Here is a 25,000-nt window from a genome sequence, read left to right as displayed (position 1 = left end):
TCAGGCTCAGCGATGTTTCGAGTAACTGGCCAATATTCATATTGGGAATTTTCAAAAATTATAAACTGAAGGAATCTTTTATTAGAACAAGATATCAGGTCCAGGTCAAGCAGGGGTCGTCGTCAGTGCTGGTAATACCAGCACTGACGACGACCCCTGCTTGACCTGGACCTGATATCTTGTTCTAATAAAAGATTCCTTCAGCATTTATAATTTTTGAAAATTCCCAATATGAATATTGGCCAGTTACTCAGAAACATCGCTGAGCCTGAGAAGCGAATTGTAAGGAAAATAGAAAAAACAATATATAAAATCAACTCGCTTAATTCTGCCATCCTTTTTAACAATATTATTATTATTATTATTATATTATTATTATTATTATTATTATTATTATTTTATTATTATTATTATTAATTGAGTTCTCTCTAGGTGTTTGCGTTTGCTTGAGGGTTAGCACAAGTATTTTTCGGTGAGTGTTTATGTTCTTATAATTATTATTACTATTATTATTATTATTATTAGTAGTAGTAGTAGTAAGTAGTAGTATAGGAGTGAAAAAAGGAAAACTAGATCTAGATCAGTCATTTATTCTGAAAGTGTATCATTGATGAAGTCAAATTATTCGTACATCTAAGCTTGTAGGACCTACGTGGCGTGATCGGTATGGTCTTGGCCTGCCACCTCGGTGGCCACGTGTTCGATTCTCGGGCCTTGCACTGAGGGGTTAGAGATGTGTATTTCTGGTGATAGAAGTTCACTCTCGACGTGGTTCTGAAGTCACGTAAAGCCGTTGGTCTCGTTGCTGAATAACCACTGGTTCCATGCAACGTAAAAGCACCATACAAACAAAACAAACAAAAACACAAAAACAATCTAACCTTGTTGACATTTCATTTTGTGAAGTTTGTCCACCTACCACGTGTCATCTAGTCAGCGCATAGCATTCTGGAGTCGTTTCACTGTTTAATAAAATCTTCCGAATAATGACACAGATACCAACTGATATTTATGGTTTGTTTGTAGCTGTTAATATAAACACACTCGTTCCGCTCACGTTTCTATGAGAGATGTGAAAATGCTCAAAGGAACTCCGATGGCTTTTGCTGTTCAATTGCGGGTGGAAAGGGACTAGTTTAATTGGCACTCAGATTTCCCTCTCCCCCCCCCCCCCCCCCCCCTCTCTCTCCCCCCCCCCCCCCCCCCTCTCTCTCTCTCTCTCTCTCTCTCTCTCTCTCATGCTGTCGAGATGAGAATTGTGACGTGAAATCCTTTATTAATTTAGCTAGAGAGGAGAGAGGAGATAGAGAGAGAGAGAGAGAGAGAGAGAGAGAGAGAGAGAGAGAGAGGAGAGAGAGGGTGGTTCGGTAACTTGCAGTGAAGTGATTAGCCTTACAGACTTTTTTTTCCAGTGTTAGATTTTACGTGTATATATATATATATATATATATATATATATATATATATATATGTGTGGTGTGTGTGTGTGTGTGTAAATAAAGTTTTTATAATATATATAATATATATGTATATATATATATTTATATATATATATATATATATATATATATATATATATTTTAAATTTTAATTGCATTATACAGTTTTACAAAAAGCATCGCTGTGCATTGGAAGAAATTAAAATTATTCAGTTGTGAAAATCAAGTCACTGAGATTTATAGGACATGTGGAGAGAGAGAGAGAGAGAGAGAGAGAGAGAGAGAGAGAGAGAGAGAGAGAGAGAGAGAGATTTGTTGGCAGTTACCTTGATAGAACATAAGGCAGGGCGAGACTGATAGATATATAGGACGTATAGAGAGAGAGGGGTGATACATGTTTATAGAAGGAACAGAGACACTGATAGATTTATGGAGAAGTATCCAGAGTTAGACATTTATTGCAGAGCCTTGGAGTGAGTGACAAATGCAATTGCAGGAAGGTGGAAGGAAATCGATGTTTATAAAATTTCTTCTGTATTTTTGCTTTCTCGGTGAGTAACCCTACAGAAAACTTTGTTGTTTTTGTTGTTCTTGTTCCTGTTGAGGGGGTGGGGGTAGGTAAGCCTAAAAAGATCTGAAAAAGGTGTTTCGCGTCGAGTTAAAGATAAAAGAATTTTAGGGTCGGGTATTTATGATTTATTAATCAGAATGAAAAGGTTAAAAAATAAATAATGAGCATGTTAAACAGTACAGAAAAATGATTTCAAATACAAGAGTGCGTATTTATTTTAACGTTTTTTCGTTGGCGAACCAACTCTCTATTTGTCCCTAGATGTTAGCACGCGCCCCGAGTAAGCTGGAGGTTGGAAAATGCATGGAGCTATTGATAGATACGCTTCAAGACACAGAGAGTGATAAATGCATTGAAAGCCATAGACAGATCCGTAGAATTATTGGAAGGATAAGATTGTGCCATAGATTTATAGGAAGGATAAGGTACTGCATTGATTTATAGGAAGGAAGGGAGAGAAGCCTAGATTTATAGGAGAGTACATAGAGGGATTGATGTGTATAGATCGGCCAATAAAGCGCCTCAGTGGCGTGGCTGGTATGGTCTTTGCCTGCCACCTCGGTGGCCGCGAGTTCGATTCTCGGGCGTTCCATTGAGGGGGTGAGAGATGTGTATTTCTGGTGATAGAAGTTCACTCTCGACGTGATTCGGAAGTCACGTAAAGCCGTTGATCCCGTTGCTGAATAACCACTGGTTCCATGCAGCGTAAAAAACCATACAAACAAACAAACAATTAATAAAGCATCGCTTTATTAAAAGACATCGAGAGTGAGAACAGATTCCTGTAAAGTAATGAAAAGATGATTACTAGTCTGGTCGATATATATGATATATATATATATATATATATATATATATATATATATATATATATATATATATATATATATATATATATTATATATATATATATAGGGCAGGCCCTGAGAGCCTTCGTCCTGCTCCTGAAGGTTTGGGGGGGGGGGCTAGTCAAGCCGCTGCTGCTTTGGCACGAAATCGCCAGATTAATTGGGCGGCAGACTCCGTACGTCAGCGAATCTGTCAGGAAGCTGTTGGTTCCGTCACGGGGACATTCCGTCCCTTGATCCGAGTCGTTGTCTCCCCACGTCTGTTTCAGAGAGAGAGAGAAGAGAGAGAGAGAGAGAGAGAGAGAGAGAGAGAGACCTTGATTGGGCAATATTCTGTGGCGTTCGATTGCTTTTGCGTAACGGATGGGGTGCTAGGTCCACCACGGTCCGTGGTGGTCGCTGCCCGTGGGTCGTCGCTGGTCATGACAGGTGATTCAGGGCTTGTGCAAGTGGTCTCGAGTGGATGTTGAACTACACACTCTCTCTCTCTCTCTCTCTCTCTCTCTCTCTCTCTCTCTCTCTCTCTCAGTTTAACTTATTCCCTTTGCAAGAGTAAATTTTTTTTCTATCTACTAATTCCTGGTATGCTGGTATTTTTGTTTTCAAAATTCCCCTTAAGTATACCCCTGTGTGGGGATTCACGTATGCCACCCGTGTCTGTGTCGATTTGTTTTTGGTAAGTCTTTGGTAAAAGAATCCGAGTATATTACTGAAACTGAAAACAAACTGCAGTGATCTGGGTCAAGCGCCATAATGCTTCGCGCAGTCATGAAAGCCACAAAAAGGTAAAAAAAAAAGTATATTATTTTCATTATATGTATATTTTTTTTCTTATGACCTCATGTTACGTGATTATATTGTCAAGGTTAGAAAATAACTATTGTCGTTTGGCTCCAACCATTTTAAAAAAAAAATTATGTTTTTCTGAACAGAATTTAATTCGTCGTTAATTTCTCTTATTTTCATTATTAATCTTGAGGGTGGTGTTATCGTTGTTTTTTGTTTCAGTTGTTACTGTTATGATTGTTATTACTCCATATGATACGCTGTTACAAAAGCGTGTTGTAGCGTCTTCAGTATCAGTCAATCTGTTTACCAATATCTGAATTTGCTGGGCTCTCCAAATAAGAAATTAAAATGTGTAAATTGATATATAAACACTCTCTCACTATACATGCGTATTGTACATTTATAATATGTATACATTATATTATAAATTTAGATGCATACATATATATGTGTAAGATATATTTATATAATATATTATATATATATATATATATATAATATATATATATATATATATATGTGTATATATATATATATATATATATACGTATTATATATATATATATTATATATATATACGTATATATATTATATATATATATATATATATCATATATATAATATATATATATATTATATATATATATATATATATATATATATATATATATATATTATATATATATATATATATATATGCCTTTGCCTTTGCGCAGCAAGTTCATCCCTAATCAGACCCATTAATGCCAACGTGAAATGTTGGGAATTAGGTCTTGATCGGCTCCCCTCTTTCTTTTTTTTTCCCCCCTTGAAAGCCGAGCAATTGACGAGATTCATTTTGTTTATAGAAGCGTGCATGTCAAAGCTTTGAAAGCAAACATAGAGGGAAGGGTGGTGGCAGAAAGAGAGAGAGAGAGAGAGAAGAGAGAGAGACTGACGCACACGTGTGGAGATATGTGTTCTTTGATGGCCGTGTTTCTCTATAGTGGGATTAATGGGTTGATGAATACGTCTCTGATCTGCCTGTCTAAACGTCCAGTTCAGGCCGCATAGAGCTTCAGGTGGATTATGGAAGAGGGAAAATTGCGTTCTGTGTCAACTTTTCTTTGCACACACTATATATATATATATATTATATATATATATATATATATATATATATATATATATAAAGGTAAAAAGCCACAAGAAGGATATAACAATGGAGTTTCTGCAAGATCTTTCGACTCTTCGACTCGAGTCGAAAGATCTTGTAGAAACTTCGTTGTTTATTTTTCCTTTGTGGCTTTTACCTTTATTTATGGATTTATCACGTTCCAACTTTCGTGATTCAGTTATACATACATCTATCTATCTATATATATATATATATATATAAATATATATATATATATATATATATATATATATATATATATATATATATATATACCTTTACCTATATCGTTCTGTCTTACTTTGGAATTAAACTTGCGTTTGGTTACCGACAAAGCAACCATCCAAACCGCTGTAGGAAAGATAAACGTATAGTAGGCAACTATATTTTTTGTTTCCTTATGAATCGGGTGATGTTTGAGATGGTGTCATTACGGTCATCCTTTTTGTACCACTTAAAAAGAGTACAGTTTAATTTGATAAACCAATGAGACTGAAGAAATTTGTAAGACTCCCATGTTGTGTAGACCGTCCGTTCGTACCCAGGTCAGCGTAGGATTCTTAAACTTAGGTAGGTTTTGGTGATTCTTAATCTGGAGAGGCTCTTGTGATTCTTACTCTTGGTAGGCTCTGATGATTCTTACTCTTGGTAGGCTCGTGTGATTCTTACTTTTGGTAGGCTCTGGTGATTCTTTTGGTAGGCTCTTGTTAATTCTTACTTTTGGTAGGCTCTCGGGATTCTTACTCTTAGTAGGCTCTTGCGATTCTTACTTTTGGTAGGCTCTGGTGATTCTTATGCTTGGAAGGCTCCTGTGATTCTTAGACATGGTAGAGTCTTGTTGTTCTTACTCTGGTACACTATATTTTTAGCCCTGGCGGACTGTTTGTTTATTAAGCTCCTCTCTCAGTTGTTTAATACTTATTTATTTTTCATTTATTAATCGTAAGGATTAATTTGAACATTTTATGTTACCATACCTCTTACTATTTTGTTTGGGAGTTTTCTCGTGTATCTTATGTCTTACGTTGGTTTTCATGAATTTTCCTTATACGTATATTAACTTATGAATTAGCTTTGCTTTTAGATAACATTGTTATGAGTAATTGGCATTTACTAGTTACGTCTCTAGAATTGACAGTTGTTCTTACGCTGGGGTGTAGTTTTCGTTGCTTTCTTGTTGGTGACCTTTGTTTTATCATTAAAGAAACTTATACTGACGCTTAATATACGAGTATAAAACTGTACATGAAACGGGACTGAAGATGTTTGCAGTCTCACACACGTACTCGCTGTGACTTGAATGCTTGATAATGATGATGCAACCAACCAAGTCCTCCTGAGTAATAACCCCAATACCTAGGAAATTCCGTCTACTATTTTTCCTATTGACATTCTTGCACGAACCTTCAAAATATCATGAATAATGCCTGTCTGACTAAGAGGTCGAACGATGAATTCGCAAAGCGAAACGTGGGTTCCTAACACCGTAGATTTTATATAGCATCTTGTCCACGGTTGCGGAGTTCCGAAGAATGATTGAAGTTTCCAGGCTCAATTGAGAGAGATGGTTATGGTCACGTTACCGCCCCCGGGAACTTTGGGAAAATGCCTCTGGGAGGAGGCGAAAGTTGAGGACTTAGTCCTTAATCTCTTTCTGATAGTTTCTCAAACAACGTCGTCCTTTTGAACTTTTATTTTTTTTCTTGAAGTTTAGCATGCGTCTCTTTTCATGTGTAATATATATATATATATATATATATATATATATATATATATATATATATATATATATATTATTTTCTCCTACCTTAGTTTTTTAAATTGGTATCGTGTGACATTAACTTATTTTAAGACGTAGTGAAGGTCTTCCACTACTTATGGTGCTAAACCCCACTCATTTCATTTGCTTCCCTCCATCTCCCCCTCTCTTTCTCGGGCCTGGGCTAGATAAAGAGATTGAGTTTTCTTTCCCAGCAGTTGTAGTATTTTATATTACGCGCACACACGTATATATAAGTGTGCGTGCATGCATAATCTCCTAATTACACACACGTGCGCACGTATGAAAAATCTACGTATAATAATCTTATTTTGAGACTGGAGAACAGACTCCGTTGCCTCACAAAGAGACCAACTGCAGACAGCAAAATATATCAAAGCGTAAAGCCAGCGCTCTTCACGGGTATATAGTTCAGGGAACTTTGTCCCACGTTACGTAATCCGACGAACCTGGATGGCGATTAAGAGCTATTTCCGTCTCTTCGCCAAGGAAAAGAACAGCAGTGTGTGTGTGTGTGTGTGTGTACCTTCTATGACAGCGCTGCGTAGACTGTCTGTCCAGTGGTCTTGCTCTCTTGAAAGCAGTTTAGACACACACACACACACACACACACACCCCCCCCCCCCCTTTCTTTTTTTTTTTTTTTTTTTTTTTTTTTTTTTTTTTTCTTTTTTTCTGCAGTCTTATTTTTTCATTAACTAATTCCACTTCGAGTTTTTTTTGGGGGGGGCGAGGTCTGCAGTCTTATTTTTTCATTAACTAATTACACTGAGATTTTTTTAAGTCTGCAATCTTATTGGGTCATAAACTAATTCCACTGATTTTTTTTTTTTTTTTTTTTTTTTGAGTGCACTTTTTTTTTTTTCATTAAATTAATTCCGACTGAGATTTTTTTTTTTGAGTGCAGCTATTTTTTTCATTAACTAATTCCGCTGAGATTTTTTTATTTTGAGTCTGCCGTTTTTTTTTCTTTTTTTTGGGTGCAGTCTTATTTTTTCAGGAACTAATTCTACTTAGGTTTTTTTTTTTTTTTTTTTTGAGTCTGCAGTCTTATTTGTTCATTAACTAATTCCACTGATTTAAAAATATTTAATTTTATTTAATTTTTTTGAGTCGGCAGTCTTATTTTGTCATTAACCAATTCAACTGAGATGTCTTCCTCCTGTTACACCTTTCAAACCTTGTTATTGTCAGTTTCTGTTTCAGCGCTGAATGACCTTATAGGTCAAAGCGCTTGTTCTTTTGCCCAAGTTCTATATTCTATTCTGCTCTATTCTTATTAATTAATTCTAACTCGGGCTATTTTTTTTCGTCAGTTCTATACCAGTTCTCGGATAATAGTTACGTCTAGAAAGACATTTCGTTAACGTCTTGCTTATCATTTCATGCATAATGAACGCCTTTTTCGACTTTCACAGCACGGTATTTGTAGAGCGTCTATTTGCAATAAACATCTGCCTTCAGTGGGTCAATAAATCAATTGCATAACGGAAAAACTCTGACTTAATATTCCATGTTCTGTTATTTGTCTTTAATTAAAGAGTCGGGTTTTTCCCTGGAGAAATTAGACCCACTGTCATGGTGATGCGGCCTTTTCATTTTTAATGAATTCATTTCTCTCTTTCTCTCTCTCATTTTTTTTTCTTTGGCTAATTGAAATTTTTTGTTTTTGTTTGCTTTGTCCGACCAATTCTTTTATTTTTTGGGCACGGAATGTTATTTTGCTTTATGCATTATTTACAATTATTTGTTTATTTTGATTTTTTGTTTTTTGGATTCCATGGAATATAGTTATTTGTCTTTTAATTTTTACTTGCTCAGGGGCGATTGTATCCGTCAGTCAAGTGGTTTAGAAATACTGTAAGGTTTTTGCTGGTATTTAAGCTCCTGGAAAAGTCAGCAGCTGTAGGAATCTCTCTCTCTCTCTCTCTCTCTGGAAATATTGAAAAGCAATAAATATTAAGATTTTGATTCTTGGTGTATTCCCTTAAAAGGAATCAACAGGTGAAATTTCTCTCTCTCTCTTATACTCATAGGAATGCTGCCCCTGTTATACACCGTAATCGGGACCAGCAAAGGACGGAATCTCTCTCTCTATTATAGGAATGCTGCCTATGTTATACACCTTAATACGGACCAGCAAAAGACGGAATCTCTCTCTCTCTCTCTGTCTCCCCTCAGCGTCCAATGACTGTAGCGATCCTGTGGCGACAATAAGTGGGGCTGAGCTCGGTAGCTAGATGGCGCCAGTCGCCCCCCAGCCACACGGCCCTCTCGCTCTCCTTCGGTGTCAGTAAGGACGAAATCATCACCTGGCGTCGCAAAGGACCTCGCCCTTAATGGCATTTCATCATCCTCCTTATTCTTCTTCTTCCCCTTCTTTCTTTTTTCCTGCTCTTTCTCTGTGGGAGGAATGGCATGGCTGGGAAGGACTTCTTGAGAGTGTCGAAGGACAGGAGAGAGAGAAGAGAGAGGAGGAGGAGAGAGAGAGAGAGAGAGAGAGAGAGAGAGAGAGAGAGGAGAGAGAGAGAGTGCCATGTCTGGACAATGATGGCCTGTGGAAAGAGATTAAATGACTGAGAGGTAAAGAATCGTTATGAATATGTCCTTCTCAAGGAGGACTCCTGATGTATGTATGTATGTATGTATGTATACACACACACGTGTGTTATATATATATATATATATATATATATATATATATATATATTATATATATATATATATATATATATTTATTTATATATATAAAGTATTTTCATAAGTTATGGTTTTCCCCAAGATTCCCGTAAATTCTAGTAGACCGTGCGTGTTACATTGACCGAAAGAAGCTGTGAAGTGTACCTTATTTTTGTTTGTAGCTTTCAGTTTGAAATAAAAACCTTATAAGTTTTTTTAGGAAATATATAACAACTTCATTTTAATGTAAAGGTTTGTACACTATTAAAAATGATTCAAAGTTAAGAGTAAAAAAAAAATGGCGTAGCTAGCGAATTTACTCCAATTTCGATTGCAAAATGTTTGCCAAAAGATTGCTCGAGTCCTTAATGTTGCTTTTCTGTTGAAGAACAGCAGCAGCTTCCAGTTCGTTATGTTTGTACTTTAGTAGATTCACATCAACTGTGCATCTGATGTCTAGGCCAGTCCCTTACGACGCTCCTCCTGATTGGCTGTTGATAAGCTAATCACTGGGCCCTGCGATTGGCTTATCAACAGCCAATCAGGAGCGTCGTAAGGGACAGGTCTAGACATCAGATGCGCGGGTGATGTGAATCTACTATAGCTCCTGATGCATATCACGTAATTAGTTCCACTATATGCTGTAAAGTATTTCACCTACACTAGAATATCACAGCTGCTAGTAACCTGATACATTTAAAATATGTTTATCTTCGTTATCGCCAGATTCTACTTCTGAAATTTTTTAAAATTTACCTGGCATTGGCTGTAGCTGATCCGAGTCGATTACTTTTTTTTTATAAGCTCTGGAAATATCTTCCTGCTTATATGTTCCCTGGGTGATAACACTTAAGACATCTTTTTCATGGTATCTATGGGCATTGAATGGGAAAAATATCCCACCATCCAACACTTCGTCAGTGCACCTCACGCGGTGCATAGTAGGAATTACCTTAAGGTTCTTTGGAGGGTCGCTTCGGCCCCTAGCTGCAACCCCTTTCATTCATTTTGCTGTGCCTCCGTTCATATTCTCCTTTTTCCATCTGAAGTTCCACCCTCGCCTAACAATTGATTCATAGTGCAACTACAAGTTTTTCTTCCTGTTAAACCTTTCAAACCTCCTTACTGTATCCCGTTTCATCGCTGAATGACCCCCATAGGTCCCAGTGCTTGGCCTTTGGCGTAATTAATATATTCTGTTGTTTCTGTAACCACCCAACACCAGAACTTTGATGTCGACCCGACGATTTGTAAGAAAGAGCTTCCAGGTCTTTCCAGAATACTTATACGTCAGCCTGACTAACACAGAGAGAAAAACAACATCCACCTCCCCTCCCTCCCTCCTTCCCCCTCCCCCTCTTACAACAGTCGTGCATAAGATATCCGTACGTCTCTAGAAGGATACACTACCTATTGACGCGCTTGCGCAAGGAGACGCAGAAGGATGAGGAGGAAGAAGGGGGCAGAGGGACCCCTTTCAGTTTACGGTGACCACCTCTTTGGCGAGGTGACTCCTGCTCGTTCGCTGCTCTCTCCGTGGACACATTTTGCGCGCGAAAAACCCCTGCTCACACACGCAGAGAGAAACACAGTGTTACCAATATCCCAGTGGTGATCGTTGTTCTTGGTTTATTTTTTGGGCAAACCAACAGTTTTTTCGTTCCTCTCCTTCATATACATATTTTTTCCCTTCCCCTGTAACACTTTTAGAAGTATTTTCTGTCGTTAGTGAAGTTTTGAATTCGGTGCTTGTCATGGAAAAGAGGGCGAGAGGTTTCTGCAAGGTATAGATAGAGCGTGAAGCCCAAAAAAATATGTCGTGAAGACGTTCGGTGTTTTATATTTTATTTATTTTTTCCTTTGTGGCTGGTGATAGCTCTATGGTTCGCTTTGTTAAAGATGGACAGAGATTCTATAGAATCGGCATGTGTATTATTATTAATTAAAAATAAATGATGATAAGTGTTTTCAGCGACTGTGTTGTGAGTGTGCTCGTCAAGTCTCTTGTTTGTCGTGTCTAGTTATGTGCGCTGTTTGTTACCTTGACCCTCTCTCTTCTTCCTCCTTTCCCCTCGTTTTGCTAACCTCGTTCGTCCCCTCTGATGCGTTTAGGCTCAAGGTACCACCTCCTCCTCCTCCTCCTCCTCCTCCTCCCCCATTTCCTCCCCTTCTCCCCAAGCTCCATACCACCCCAGCACCCATAGTCTATCTCATTTGAAAGGGTAAATCGTCTACTATGTGTAGATCTATTCCTGGAAACTGGCTTGTTTCCTTTTGTTTTTGTTTTTTTTTTCTCTCGTTATTTGTTGACTGTTTTGTGTTGTTGTTTTCATTACGCCATCGTGTTTTGGTGTCTTGTGTCATCATTTGTGTTAATTTTGTTTTTCTTCGTCGTGTTTCTCTGTTGTTTTGCATCCTGATTCTTTCTTGAAATATGTGGTTATGTGAATGTTATTTTTGTTTATAAGTTCTCCGTTTCTGTATGTGTAATTTTTTTATTTTTTATTTATTTATTTTTTTACGAATTGCCACTTAATATTGATATTTTAATATAAACAGAACGTAATAAGAAACCTCCGGCGATATACGCTTCACCTTGAGAAGTCGTTTTACAAGTATTTGCTCGTCTTTCGAAATAAAAACTATAAAATACTCTATGGTAAAATTAACTTCCATCCGGCGAGCATCTTGAGTTATGTCGTGAGCGCTATTTATTATGCTATTTTAAGCCCGACGAGGAAAAAGAGAAAGGAAATATTTCACACAGACTGAAAGGCTGCACTGCGGTAATTATGCGTTTGAAAAGGGCTCTAATGATTTACAGTAATTGTCCCTAGTTACCATGATTCGCAGTGAAGCTCCTTGACACAGAAAATACCCTTTATCTCTCTGTCTTTCTGTCTGTGTTCTGTTAGTCAGTTAGCTGTGTTCTGTTTTCTTTAGTTTCAGACATGTTATTGAAATAATTTTGTTCAGACGCTTCGTCACGCAATTTTGGTTTGTAAATAAACCAGTGGTTTGAACATGGCCCTGTTGGATATTTTTTGACAATTTCGGTAGTTACATTGCTTTTGCCTCTCTTATTCATTTATTTAATTACTTTTGTAATTAGTTAATGTATATTACAGGATTTTCTCTTGCTAGCATATTATGTGAAAAATTACACGATATACGATCGACTTATTAATAATTTGTTTTCATTTAGAGCTTTATTGTCTTTTAGGATTAACATTAAGCAAAATGAATGGCTTTCCCTTCCTTTTATGCTTTACATTTGTGTGTGTGTGTTGCGGTTTCATTATCATTCACTTTATGATTGTTATGGCTTTACCTGCATTGTAAACATTTTTCCTTTAGTTGTTTTAAAAATTGTCTTAATTTTTAGAGCAGGGTTTGATAGTAATAATTAAATTCATATCAGCTTCGTGCATGCTAAATCTTCCATTTTCTTCTGAATTGAGAATTTTTTTTCATTCTGTGGCTTTGACAATTGCTTGCGCATTTTCCCCCATTCTTTCTGCCGTCTTTCATCATAGATTTCTTGTTTTTCCTTGTTTACATTTACATTGTTTATGCTTAATACTTTTCGTGTTGTATGTTATTGTTTTATACTTGTTTTTCCAAGTCCGTGAGTACCGTCTTTTTGTTCGACTGACTTTTTGGTACTCTAAACATTATATATATATAATATATATATATATAATATATAATATATATATATATATATATATATATATATATAATAATTTTCTTTGCCATTATTCTTTTAATGCTCAGTATCAGAAACAGAACTTAATTTTGTCAGTTCGTTCCTTTTTTATCGGAGATATATTCTTCTCCAGTAGTTTTGAGATTTTTGAAGAAATCGATGTAAACATCCATCCAGGGATATTTATACATTGCGTGCAAGTGCATGATTTTTGCTTGGATCGTAGACGCTTATGAATATTGCATGACTGGTCGTAGGCATTTGCGTACAAAATTTTCCTTTGCCTAAACGCTTAAACATGACGTTTGCTTCTTTTTACGCAATTATTTGTCGGGTTACGTTAAGAAAATTTAATTGTTCCTCTCTGTCACTGTTTTGGCCGGTGCGTGTGTGTGTGTGTGTGTGTGTGTGTAAGTGTTACATTCAGTTGTACGATATGCGGTTTTATCAGTTGCATGCCCTATTATGAGTGGTACATTTGTATACGAAGCATTTGGGTTTATAAATTGCGGCTCTGTTGTATATCCCATGTTTATTTATTTTGTATTTACGAAAATATACCGTATGTCTGTCTTTTTACACCTATAATTTTTTTCATATTTATATTTTGGGGCTCTGTTTTATTTTTTATAATTTTTTTCATCATTATCATCAGGAATATTTATTATTACTGTTTTCACCGACACCACACTTTTATACAAGAATCTTCCTTTTTCAGAGCAATTGTGTAGTGATTAATCATTATTAATATAACATCTGCATCAGCACTTTGTGTTTATATAAATAAAAAATTCTATATAGCATACAACATGCTTTTATGTAAATGTGGGACCCAGACGAGTATCTGACTGTTGATATGTCGACCTGTTGCAAGACGTGCAGAGCTACAATGAGTGTGGCGACGCCAGTCGGTTCAATCAATCATTTCTTTGGTATTTATTAGTTTCTTTTCTGGTTGTTGATGCGGTACTTAGGTCAGTAATTCTTCATTCAAAGCTCCGTTCAGTAGATGACAAGAGAAGCGTTTGGAAAGTTGGTCAGACGTTTTCTCGACGTAAGTGTGGGACCCCCACTTTAGGGAAGAGGATTGTGTAGATGACATTGTCCTTCCTTAATTCCTCGACCAGGGGGGCGTGGGGGATGTGGGTTATTTCATAAGAGTAGATTGGCAGTTTTACAGTACTTATAATAAATCACGTTCTTCACTTGAAGGAGCAGGATTAGTAGGTGCGATGTTTTCATTTATGATGTGTCTTTCACGTTACATTAGAAAGCTATACAAAAAAAGGCACCGTCACACCCACATCATTGGTCTAACTAGACAGAAATTTGTAAGTGACAGACATTTGACTCATCAGCACCCTACCACCGTCACTTGTCAGTCATTGAAGCACTGCGCGTCCTGCGTGAGTGTCTTTCACTCAGTGTCAGGAAAATATATCATTTTCTCCTTATGCCCTTTTGAAGGAAGCCCGGTGCCAAACTAGTAGTACAGAGGGACAATTTGTCCGAGCAGTCGCTTGGCAGATAGAAGCATCCTTTTCCCGTGTGTAGCATCTCCTGTGAAAGGTGACAAGTCACACGTAGATGTAAAGGTCGACCAATCAGCAACCAGATCCTCACCTCCTTCAGCCGTAGTACCTGTAGTGTGAAATTGATTTCCGTCAAATACTTAAATAAATTTTGCCTTTCCCCCGGGAGGATGCACAGTTGCTTGTACGAAACCAAACGTCCTTTGGAAATTCGTTTCACCACCTTTCTTCCGAAGAAAAGTGTGTTTACGTCAAGTAGAGAAAATTCCATACGAAATCAATGGTGCTGATGGAGCAGTCATATCTAACAAGAATTGTTTAAAAAATACTACTATTTAGTAATTAAGACGTTACGAATTACATTTCTTGATTTGTGATGCTATTGTCACGCTTTTGAAGTTGACATTTATTATTTTTCGACTGTCAGATGTGCTATTGTTTTTCATTTTTTAAGTTTCATTGTGCAATATTTTAATTCAATTATCATGACCCCTACCCAGCCCCACCTCTCTCTCTTCCTCCTCTCTCTCTCTCTCTCTCTCTCTCTCTCTCTCTCTCTCTCGAGGCCTATTGCGAACATTACATTCTCCCTTGAAGAGGCTCAAACATCTTTTAGCCAATAATGTCCAACTGTCTTCTGAAAGGAATTTTCTCAAAAGTTACTTCTGCAACCTTCGGTCGTTTTGGTGCAATTGCGGTGCAGCTATATATGTGTATTACCATTTCTTATCTCCCCAGTGCACTGCTGGATCTCAGCTATGTGGAGGGCAAGTTTTGTCGATAAACAAGAATTTTTTTTATCTTTGTCCCTGCGGTGTACTGTCTTTGGTTGATTCGTGGAATCTGTGTCTCATTCTAGGAATCTGTTTGGTTAATTCTTGGAATCTGTGTTTGGTTGATTCTTGGAAACTGTGTTTGGTTGATTCTTGGAAACTGTGTTTGGTTGATTCTTGGAATCTGTGCTGGGTTGAATCTTGGAATCTGTGTTTGATTCATGGAATCTGTTTCATTCTCTGAATCTGTTTGGTTAAATCTTGGAATTGCTTTGACTGATTGTTGAAAAATGTATTTGGTTGATTCTTGGGATCGGTTTAGTGGATTCTTGGAATCTCTTTTCATTTTTGGAATGTGTTTGGTTGATTCTTGGCATCTGTTTTTGGTTGATTCTTGGAATCTGTTTTCGGTTGATTCTTGGAATCTGTTTTCGGTTGATTCTTGGAATCTGTTTCGGTTGATTCTTGGAATCTGTTTTTGGTTGATTCTTGGAATCTGTTTTCTGTTTATTCTTGGAATCTGTGTTCGGTTGATTCTTAGAATCCTTGTTCCTCTCTGCCTCTGGTCTTTGACATTTCTTCTTTTATCTTTCCATGGATCTTATCAACATTAATTACTCTTCATGCTCATTATTTACCTTGTCTGGTAGATCAAGCAACTATAATGGTTCATTGTTGTCACCCCATCGTGAAGGTATTATTCGTTAATAGGAGGTCTAGGAAGACAAAGAGACTAACAAGGATTTTATGATGATTGGGGTAGAGAGAGAGAGAGAGAGAGAGAGAGAGAGAGAGAGAGAGAGAGAGAGAGAGAGGGGGGCAGAAGAAGACGACGGTTGTAATGTTATTTATTTATTGTTTTAATTTAAAGGGAGAATGTGAATATGGCAAACAAATTTTTTTCATAAAAATATGCAGTTTTATTTTAGCATTTAGTTGAGATTAATCTTATGATTTAATGAATTTGCAGTTCAGCAGGGGACTAATCAAATTCCGATTTCTTTTTAATGTAGCAATATTATTTCTGTTATATTTATCACGAGTGATTTAGAAAATAAGCTGGGAATTGTAGTCAGATTTTACTGGCATTATAAATAATGTAATTTGCTTAAATCATTAAAAATTTTGAGTGTTTATATCATTCAGTAATTCTGTATTAGAGCCTGGTTTTCTTTTCTGTATTCACCTCAGAAAACATTGTCCATACGAAGTTACTGTCTTCTTTCAAACTGTAAGATGAAACTAAACTCCAATACTTTTATGCCAGAGTAGATAGGTAACTTTGGAAATTCAATGCAGTGTTCTCAGAACTAAAGCAATAGATCTAACGAAATAAATGGAATAAAAATAGAAAATTTGATGTGTGGCGACGTGGGGCTTTTCGCATTTTTTGGTAGTTTGACATGTTTGGGAAAATATGATTTATATCTTAAATTATTAGCGATGTAAATATGCCTGTTGTTACCAAAAGAAAGTAAAAAAAAAAATTGTAATCGGAACATAAAGAAAGTCAAATATTTAAAAACAGATCTAGGTAAAGATGAAGAGACAAGGATACTGGCATATCATATGAATGATTGATTCGATGGAAATATCAGATTCGATCGTCCCTCAATCAATTATCATCGTATTGACCTTATGTGATTAAGCTATTAAAAAAACTGGAAATATGTGAATTCACTGGACTCGATACTTAGCAGTATGCCCCAAATCCTGGACATTGTGTGTGCATGTACCAAGGTGGGTTTGTCTTTCATGTTTAGATGATTTTTTTTTATAGCACCCGTCTGCATGTTTGTGTGTGTGTGTGTTTGCATGGGTGGAGTATGTGTCGTTCAGTGAATTTTTTTATCAGTTCTGTTCTTCCATGATGATATTAAGTCTCTCTCTCTCTCTCTCTCTCTCTCTCTCTCTCTCTCTCTCTCTTCTCTCTCTCTCTTTGATAGTTGATGTTATAATTTATATTTTCAATGTTGTCTAAATGATCGTGTTATGGGTATTACTGTTCTTCCATGTTATCATTAGGGTCTCTCTCTCTCTCTCTCTTTCTCTCTCTCTCTCTCTCTCTCTCTGAAAAATCTTAAGATCATTTCAAGGTCGTCGACCTTAGGAATTGTAAAGCCATTTCTGAAATTATTCTTTTGACGAAAATGGAAAAGCGTCATATTTATTTTTGTTAGTCGACAGAGATATTGGATGTTCATGAAAGAGAGAGAGAGAGAGAGAGAGAGAGAGAGAGAGAGAGAGAGAGAGGAGGAAGAGTGAGGGGAAAAATGTTTTGGTCTGGATTTGTATTTTTGCAATTGGGTGGAAACCCATCAACTGATACAACCAAAGGGAGGCAGGGAGGCTTTCATATGGTAACCCATATTGCGTCTTAATACCGTTGGAATTTCCGGAGAGGATTTATATATATATATATATATATATATATATATATATATATAGATATATATATATAAACTTGAAGAAGTATACTTCGGAATGTGTTATACTCTTTCGATTTTCAAATAGCATTTTGGATGAGGCTGCAGGCCCCATGCCAAAAAAAATGTGCTACCTTATTCAATCGAATAATACGTAGTACATAATTCAGAGTTGGTCTACTAACGTATCGTCCTGATGTTGGCATATATATATATATATATATATATATATATATATATATATATATGTGTGTGTGTGTGTGTGTGTGTGTGTGTGTGTGTGTGTGTGTATGCACGTGTAGTTAATTTGATAATTTGGTTTCCCGGACGTATCGGCTCTTGAAAAGTTCCATATTTTTCTCAAGGTTCTTTAGCAAAGATATATATATATATATATATATATATATATATATATATATATATATATATATATATATATATATATATATATATATATATATATATATATAACTCCAAATGTCAATACATCCGAGAAACCAAATTATATATATATATATATATATATATATATATATATATATTTAAGTTTTATTGCCTCTATTTAGAAACTGATTCTCTCTCTCTCTCTCTCTCTCTCTCTCTCTCTCTCTCTCTCTCTCTCTCTCTCTCTGTCAGAAAAAAAAATATATTCTGAATTTTCCCAGATTGTTCATTTCCTCTGTTTTACACTTCCTGAAAATTAAGTCGTATCCTTGTAGTGTATCCGCGGTTGGCAATACTTTTGTTTCATTGACGGCATTCATTTCTTTTATTTTGCCTGATCTTGGGACTAAGGGCGTCTTTGCTATGATGAGGATCTTTCCCAGTATAGTCTGCTCTCGCTTGTGCGTGTGTGGGTTAAAGCGTATGCAGCGAGATCTCGATTTCAGTCATTTTATTTAAAAGGTTTTCTTAATATTATTTCTGAACGCAACTTATTTCATCATCTCCAATGTCCAAGGGGATTTGTTAAGTAATTGCCCACCAAAGGGAAAAGTATGTCGTGTGGGTTAACTAATCTTACTTGATTGTTTAATGAGTTTTCATTTTTGGTGATTAGAGATTTGTTATAGTTGTTGTGCTTTAGAAATACATACAGATTTATTCGCCAATATATATGTATATATATATATATATATATATATATATATATATATAGTATATATATATATATATATTTATGTGTGTGTATTTATATGTATATATATATATATATATATGTGTGGTGTGTGTGATATATATATATACATATATATATGTATATATGCATTATTTATACGTAAACTTTCAGGACACTGTCATTCCCATAAGCAGTTTCTATTAAATTCTGATATTGAGTGTGTGCGTGTGTGTATGAGTATACAAACGTACACGTATAATTTAGCAGATGTATCTTTAGGTCATTCCATTCAAGGGAGATGACATGTATCTAAATGGGCTTCGTTAAGCTTACAATAAACAGCAATTACCCTCCGCTCGATAATATAGAAAATGCTGTCCTCTTAATGAGACGAGATCCCAGATGTGCACTAAATAAGAGGCCGTTGGTTTCCCTGTGATCATTGGAATTACATTTCTCCCATTAGGGCGAATTTGAGACGCTAATTACCCGTGCGTATTTATATTAGATTAATCAGTGTGTGAGGAGGCTCTTCCTGCTTTTCATTGGGAGTCAAGTGCTTTCGGAGAAATCATTTTTGAGGTCCTTCCTTGTGTGTTTTGGCAGAGCTTTCATTTGCATGAATCTTTTATATAGTACGAATGCATTCCTCCATACAAAGGCCTCTAGATATTCAAAGGCCAGGTTAGTTAGTTAGTATATCTTAGTTTTTAACCAGACCACTGAGCTGATTAACGGCTCTCCTAGGGCTGGCCCAAAGGATTAGAAATGAGATATTTTTTACGTGGCTAGGAACCAGTTGGTTACTTAGCAACGGGACCGACAGCTTATTGTGGGATCCGAACCACATTATAACGAGAAATGAATCTGTAATCACCAGAAATCAATTCCTTTTGATTTCGCGTCAGCAAAAGGGTATAGGTTAAAGAAATGGGCTCTCATATTCATATTCTGACTTTCCCTTTTTGATTGAAGAAAGTTCTTCAGCATCAGCTGATTTTTTTCTCTTTCTTCTTCTTCTTCTTCTTCCTGCACAGAAGAGCTTTCAGCAGCATCACATTATCCTCCCCCGTAACTATTACTGCATCATGCATCACTCAGTCTCTTATCTTGCATACATTATCGCATTTCCTGGATATCAGTGCCATGCCATTCAGCCCCTCTTCCACTCAGTGAACTCACCGCTCGGTAGGTTTCTATCCTGCTCAAATCCAAGTCTTCTGAATTACACTACTTGACCGACGTATCATTTTACACTCTCTCTCTCTTTCTCTCTGTGTGATCTTTTTATCGTCCCTTTTCTTTTTCTTTTCATCAGACCTACATTTCACGCTTGTTCACATCGCCTTTCTACTGATTATGAAAGCAGTTCATCTCGACGGCTTTAAGCGCCTCAGTGGCGTGATCGGTTTGGTCTTGGCCTACCACCTCGATGGCCGCGAGTTCGATTCTCGACCATTCCATTAAGGTGTGAGAGATGTGTATTTCTGGCGACAGAAGTTCACTCTCGTCGTGGTTCAAAGTCACGTAAAGCCGTTGGTCCCATTGCTGAATAACCACTGGTTCCATGCAACGTAAAAACACCATACAAACAAACAAACAATTTCGACAGCTTTCATGAGGATAATTTTAGTTCAACAATTCCTTTACAGTTGCTTTCATAAATTCCATTCTTCTCCAGATCGACGGTAGATTCCCCTGCATTCTTCACCGGTTTTGTACATCGTCTCGTCTTCCATCATCATGACGCGTATGCGCCCTGTTGCCACAAAGAAATGCCATTAAAACCATTCATTCAAGCATTTATTGCTTCACCTTCCATTCTTCCATTTACCCTCGTAACTCTAGTTAACAATCACACGTAGAATGTTATCTATTACAAACGCCTTCAAACTACTTTACCAGTCACTGCTGCTTCTCTTCATCTGCAATTACCACTCTATCGTCTTCAGATGTCAGTCATTGCATATTCACAGTCATTTGTTTTATCCCGTGAACGTTGATTTACAACTGTTCATTCGTTGGCGACGCTCATATAATCCGAAGAAATAGTGACGGCTCTTTGCTGAAGTTTCCCTGGCTGAACTAACTTAAACCCGACCAACTTTCTGCCCCAATTCAACAGGTTTCACGCTCATCGTATGAACTTAGCTAACTACCGTGTACACCGTAAATCATCTTCATTTCTGTCATGTACAGTACACCCACAACACAGAATATCCCCTTCACCCATTCAATTTCATACACAACTGTTTGATAATATAAACGTTTGATCTTTGATCTTTCTCTCTCAACCCAAACTACATTTCTATTATCGAACTGCCTTTTCTTTCTTTCAAAGTGAAACCTTCACTTCCGCGCATCCCCCTATAATAGCTGTCATTTTTTATCAGTTACGTTTCCCGTATACAGGAGGACGGTTATTCCGCGTAACCATTCCCTTGGAATCTTTCCCCATTCGAGACATACCTTACTCACTCTAGTCACCCGCTCAGGACCGACCCCACTATGATGCCCAAGCAAGTCACTCACAGTTTCGTTAACTCCTGGCCTCTCCTCATTCTTACCCGTTTTAATTTTTCTCATTAATTCCTACTGTCATTCTCACGATATTATCAAGTTGAAATCGACCTACACAAACATTATATATATATTATATATATATATATATATATATATATATATATATATATATATATATAAATGATACTTCATAGATATTTAACTTATGTATGTATGGACTTGGATCTTAAGGCTTTGTAGTGACAAGCGTATCCAAAAAAAACAAAAAAACCAAGAAGTTAAGAAGGCGCTGCGGCTATTACAGTTTCATATGTATCTGGTAAAAAAAAGTGACCGGTAGATTCTACATTATATAATATATATTATTACTATTATTATTAAAGATGCTTCGTAAACATTTAACTTGCTTCATCGATCTGCTGTGTCCCCTCGCGATGCAAGGTCAGATGAGATATACATTATATATTGTTTTTATAATGTATGTGTGTGTGTGTGTATGTATGTATGTATGTATGGTGAAAGCAATAACTCTGGGCTATCATCCGCCAGGCCTCTGATGACGAAGGCAAAAGGCAGATCGATGGAGTAAGTTGATGGATAACAAACCGTTTTATGAGCAGATAGATGAAGACATAATAAGTTGGGGGTAAAAATCGATGGGCGCTAAGAAGGCCTTCGCAGAGGACGCCGACGTGTGCTTGGGAGACAAAAAAAAAGTAGTGATAACAAAATATAACGATGAAATATCGTAAAAACAAAATGTAATGATGAAGTGGGTGGGAGAAATGGTTGCAATACCTGTCAGCACTTCTGTACTTGTTGCTTTTAAGTGTTTTGTCTCTTGTGTTGCTTAAATCACAGTTCTCTTCACTTATTCTTATTGTAAAAAAAATTATATACAAGGTGTCACATTTACTTATAAACTTTTATAATGCCATGTCATTGTGGATTTGTATTTACTAGCAAACATATGTATACGGAAATTATGTAGGAAAATTCGTAAAGTAACCAAGTCTACGGTCATTACCAGCCTCGTTTTATGGGCAGAACCAGCTCCGTTTCGGGGAATTCCTTCTCACCACCATCTCCGCGGGGGGCAGGGGGGAGGGCGGCGAATGAAACCACATTATAAACCATCTTAGGGGTCTCCACTATAACCCTGCCAAGTTTCATGTACATTGGACCAGGTGTTTGGCCGTGATTGAATGACAGACGGACGGACAGACATTACGCCCACTATAGTAAGATTATGCTGGGAGACATACTATGGGAATGGAGGTTCAAGGGAGAAGAAGAAGTGGGAGACCAAGAAAGAGATGGAAGGACTGTGTGAGAAGAGACTTGCATGAGAAGGGAATTGATGAGGCAGAAGCGCAGGACAGAAATAGATGGAAACGGCTCATCCGAAACGGCGACCCCATATAAAAATGGGAACCAGCTGGGAAGAAAAAGATAGTAAGATTATGCTTGAATATTAAGATGAAAAATGAGCCGTTTCCTCTATTAAGGGGTGGCTCGCAAACGAATTTAGGCCAGTAGCATTTGCCACGTCGTTTCTTTAACCTTTGCAATTAGCGTGTAAGCATCTGTACATAAACTCTAGAAAGTTAAGAGGCATCATATCGTTACACGTTGGTTTCATCTTCAGTGCGTCGTGACCCTCCTGAATCAACGAGCCGTTCACGTAATTTTGCGCTACGTGAATATTAAGTACCTTCCATCCCTCGTGTATAAATATATCTATGAGAAGAGAGAGAGAGAGCACGCCTTGCCCTCACACAGCTTGTTGGTGTCAGAAGGTACATTCCTTGAGGTAAAGGCTAGGCCCCCCAATCGAATACTGCGACCTCGCTCAGGGTGAGCGCCATAAATCACTGGCATTAAGATGATGGATATGGCCAAGGCGTTGAGTTCATTGTTTCCTTTGTGCCAATTTTGGGCACCTGACGGACGACCTTGGTCAAAACCGATAGACAGCGGCAGTAGACATTGTCCTGAAAGATTGCTACAAGGACCTGGCTATTCCTTTGTGCATGTAGGCAGTGAATCCTCTAAGGATTCAGCCACATTAAAGGATGGACAACATTTTGTTATTGCTGAGGATCTCCCAGTTTTGAGATACTATGATAAATTGACAACAGGAAATTGGAGTGTGAGAATCCAGTATTCAGTTGGAAGGACCCAACAGTTAGAAAAATAATGTAAGAGATGTGGATCGGGCATCAGTGCTGTATGTGAATCACATAGCAAAGGAATGGAAAGAGGAGAGTGTACGGGGATAATGTGTTTATTCAAGAAGAACAAAGGAAATGAGTAGATGAATAGCCATGATCTTAACACCAAAAGCAGAAAAAGTTACTGAATTCCAGGAAAGCAGTCGGCGGTAGATTACTGCTTGCAATTTTGTGAGATCATGAACTATATAATTTAGTAGAAGAAAAGCAAAACACCGAGCTATAGTAGATTCACATCAACCGTGCATCTGATATCTAGGCCGGTCCCTTACGTCGCTCCTGGTTGGCTGTTTATAAGCCAATCACAGGGCGGGAAACTCTCATTCTCTCGAGAGAGTTCACATGGGTAGGATCTATACTCCACCTCTCCTGGGGGATACGTCCTTCAGGAGAGCTGGAACATACATCCTGCCTATGTGAACACTCGAGAGAGTTTCCAGCCCTGTGATTGGCTTATCAACAGCCAATCAGGAGCGTCGTAAGGGACCGGCCTAGACATCAAATGCACGGTTGATGTGAATCTACTATTGGATGAAATCACAGTCGATGTGATTTTAGCGGATACTGAAAGGACATCTCATATACTCAGTAGACTGTTCCGCAGATTATAGACTGAGGAAACGAAACCTGATGTCTTGGAAAGTGAAAGTCTTAGCAAAGATGACCAAAAAAAATGGTGACTGAGTGAATGTGGCGACTACGGAGCCATGGGAGATATGCCACTATACTCTGTTTTTTTCCATCTGTCCATCCGCCTGTGGTGGTTGCGCATGGTAACACTGCGTCCCGGGCTTTGGATAGTTACGCTATGTGTAAGTTTTAGGTAAATAAAAGAATATCTTGGTGTACATTTGCAAAATAGGACATTATTTAAAGCCTGGGACGCAGTGTTACCATGCGCAAACACCACAGGCGGGTGGACAGATAAAAAAAACAGTGTAGTATTGAAAATATTTAATAATGCTCAGTCACAGTAGACTGGGGAAAGATATAGATGGCATATTAAGAAATGAAGAAAACAGTTTACGAAATCGCAGATGTAGAACATATCAAATATCTGTGGAGAGGTTTTACAATCGTGTATGAATTTCAAAGATCCTTTCTTGGTGGTTTTTGTTGATTCAAAGAATACGTTTAACAGCGTCATGAGCCCATTGTTATTATGGAGGATTTGTTCATTATTGTTTCCCTTAAATATGTACGGTTTCAAAGGATCCATTAAGCAAGTTAATGGTTAATGTTGATGGACTTTGGTCACGTGAATTTGCCCTAAATAGTGGCGTGCTGCCGGGGGATGTTATGCCACCTTTATTAGTCCGCATTTCTCATGGATTTATCATGAAAAAATTGGCGGAAATGGAAGAGGCTTAGATAGGAAGTTACAAAATTAGAATTCTCTCTGCGTCTTAAAATGCGCCTTT

At 37.3% G+C, this 25,000-nt stretch overlaps 1 protein-coding gene across 2 annotated transcripts in view; it reads left to right on the top strand.

Moving 5' to 3' along the window:
• LOC135195003 (1-phosphatidylinositol 4,5-bisphosphate phosphodiesterase epsilon-1-like) overlaps positions 1-25,000 on the top strand; it is an 81,104-nt gene that overhangs the window by 12,663 nt on the left and 43,441 nt on the right. The window lies entirely within an intron of this gene.

This window comes from Macrobrachium nipponense, chromosome 15, assembly GCF_015104395.2.
Source record: "Macrobrachium nipponense isolate FS-2020 chromosome 15, ASM1510439v2, whole genome shotgun sequence".
NCBI classification, from domain to species: Eukaryota; Metazoa; Arthropoda; class Malacostraca; order Decapoda; family Palaemonidae; genus Macrobrachium; species Macrobrachium nipponense.
This window is presented reverse-complemented; position numbering and strand designations above follow the sequence as displayed.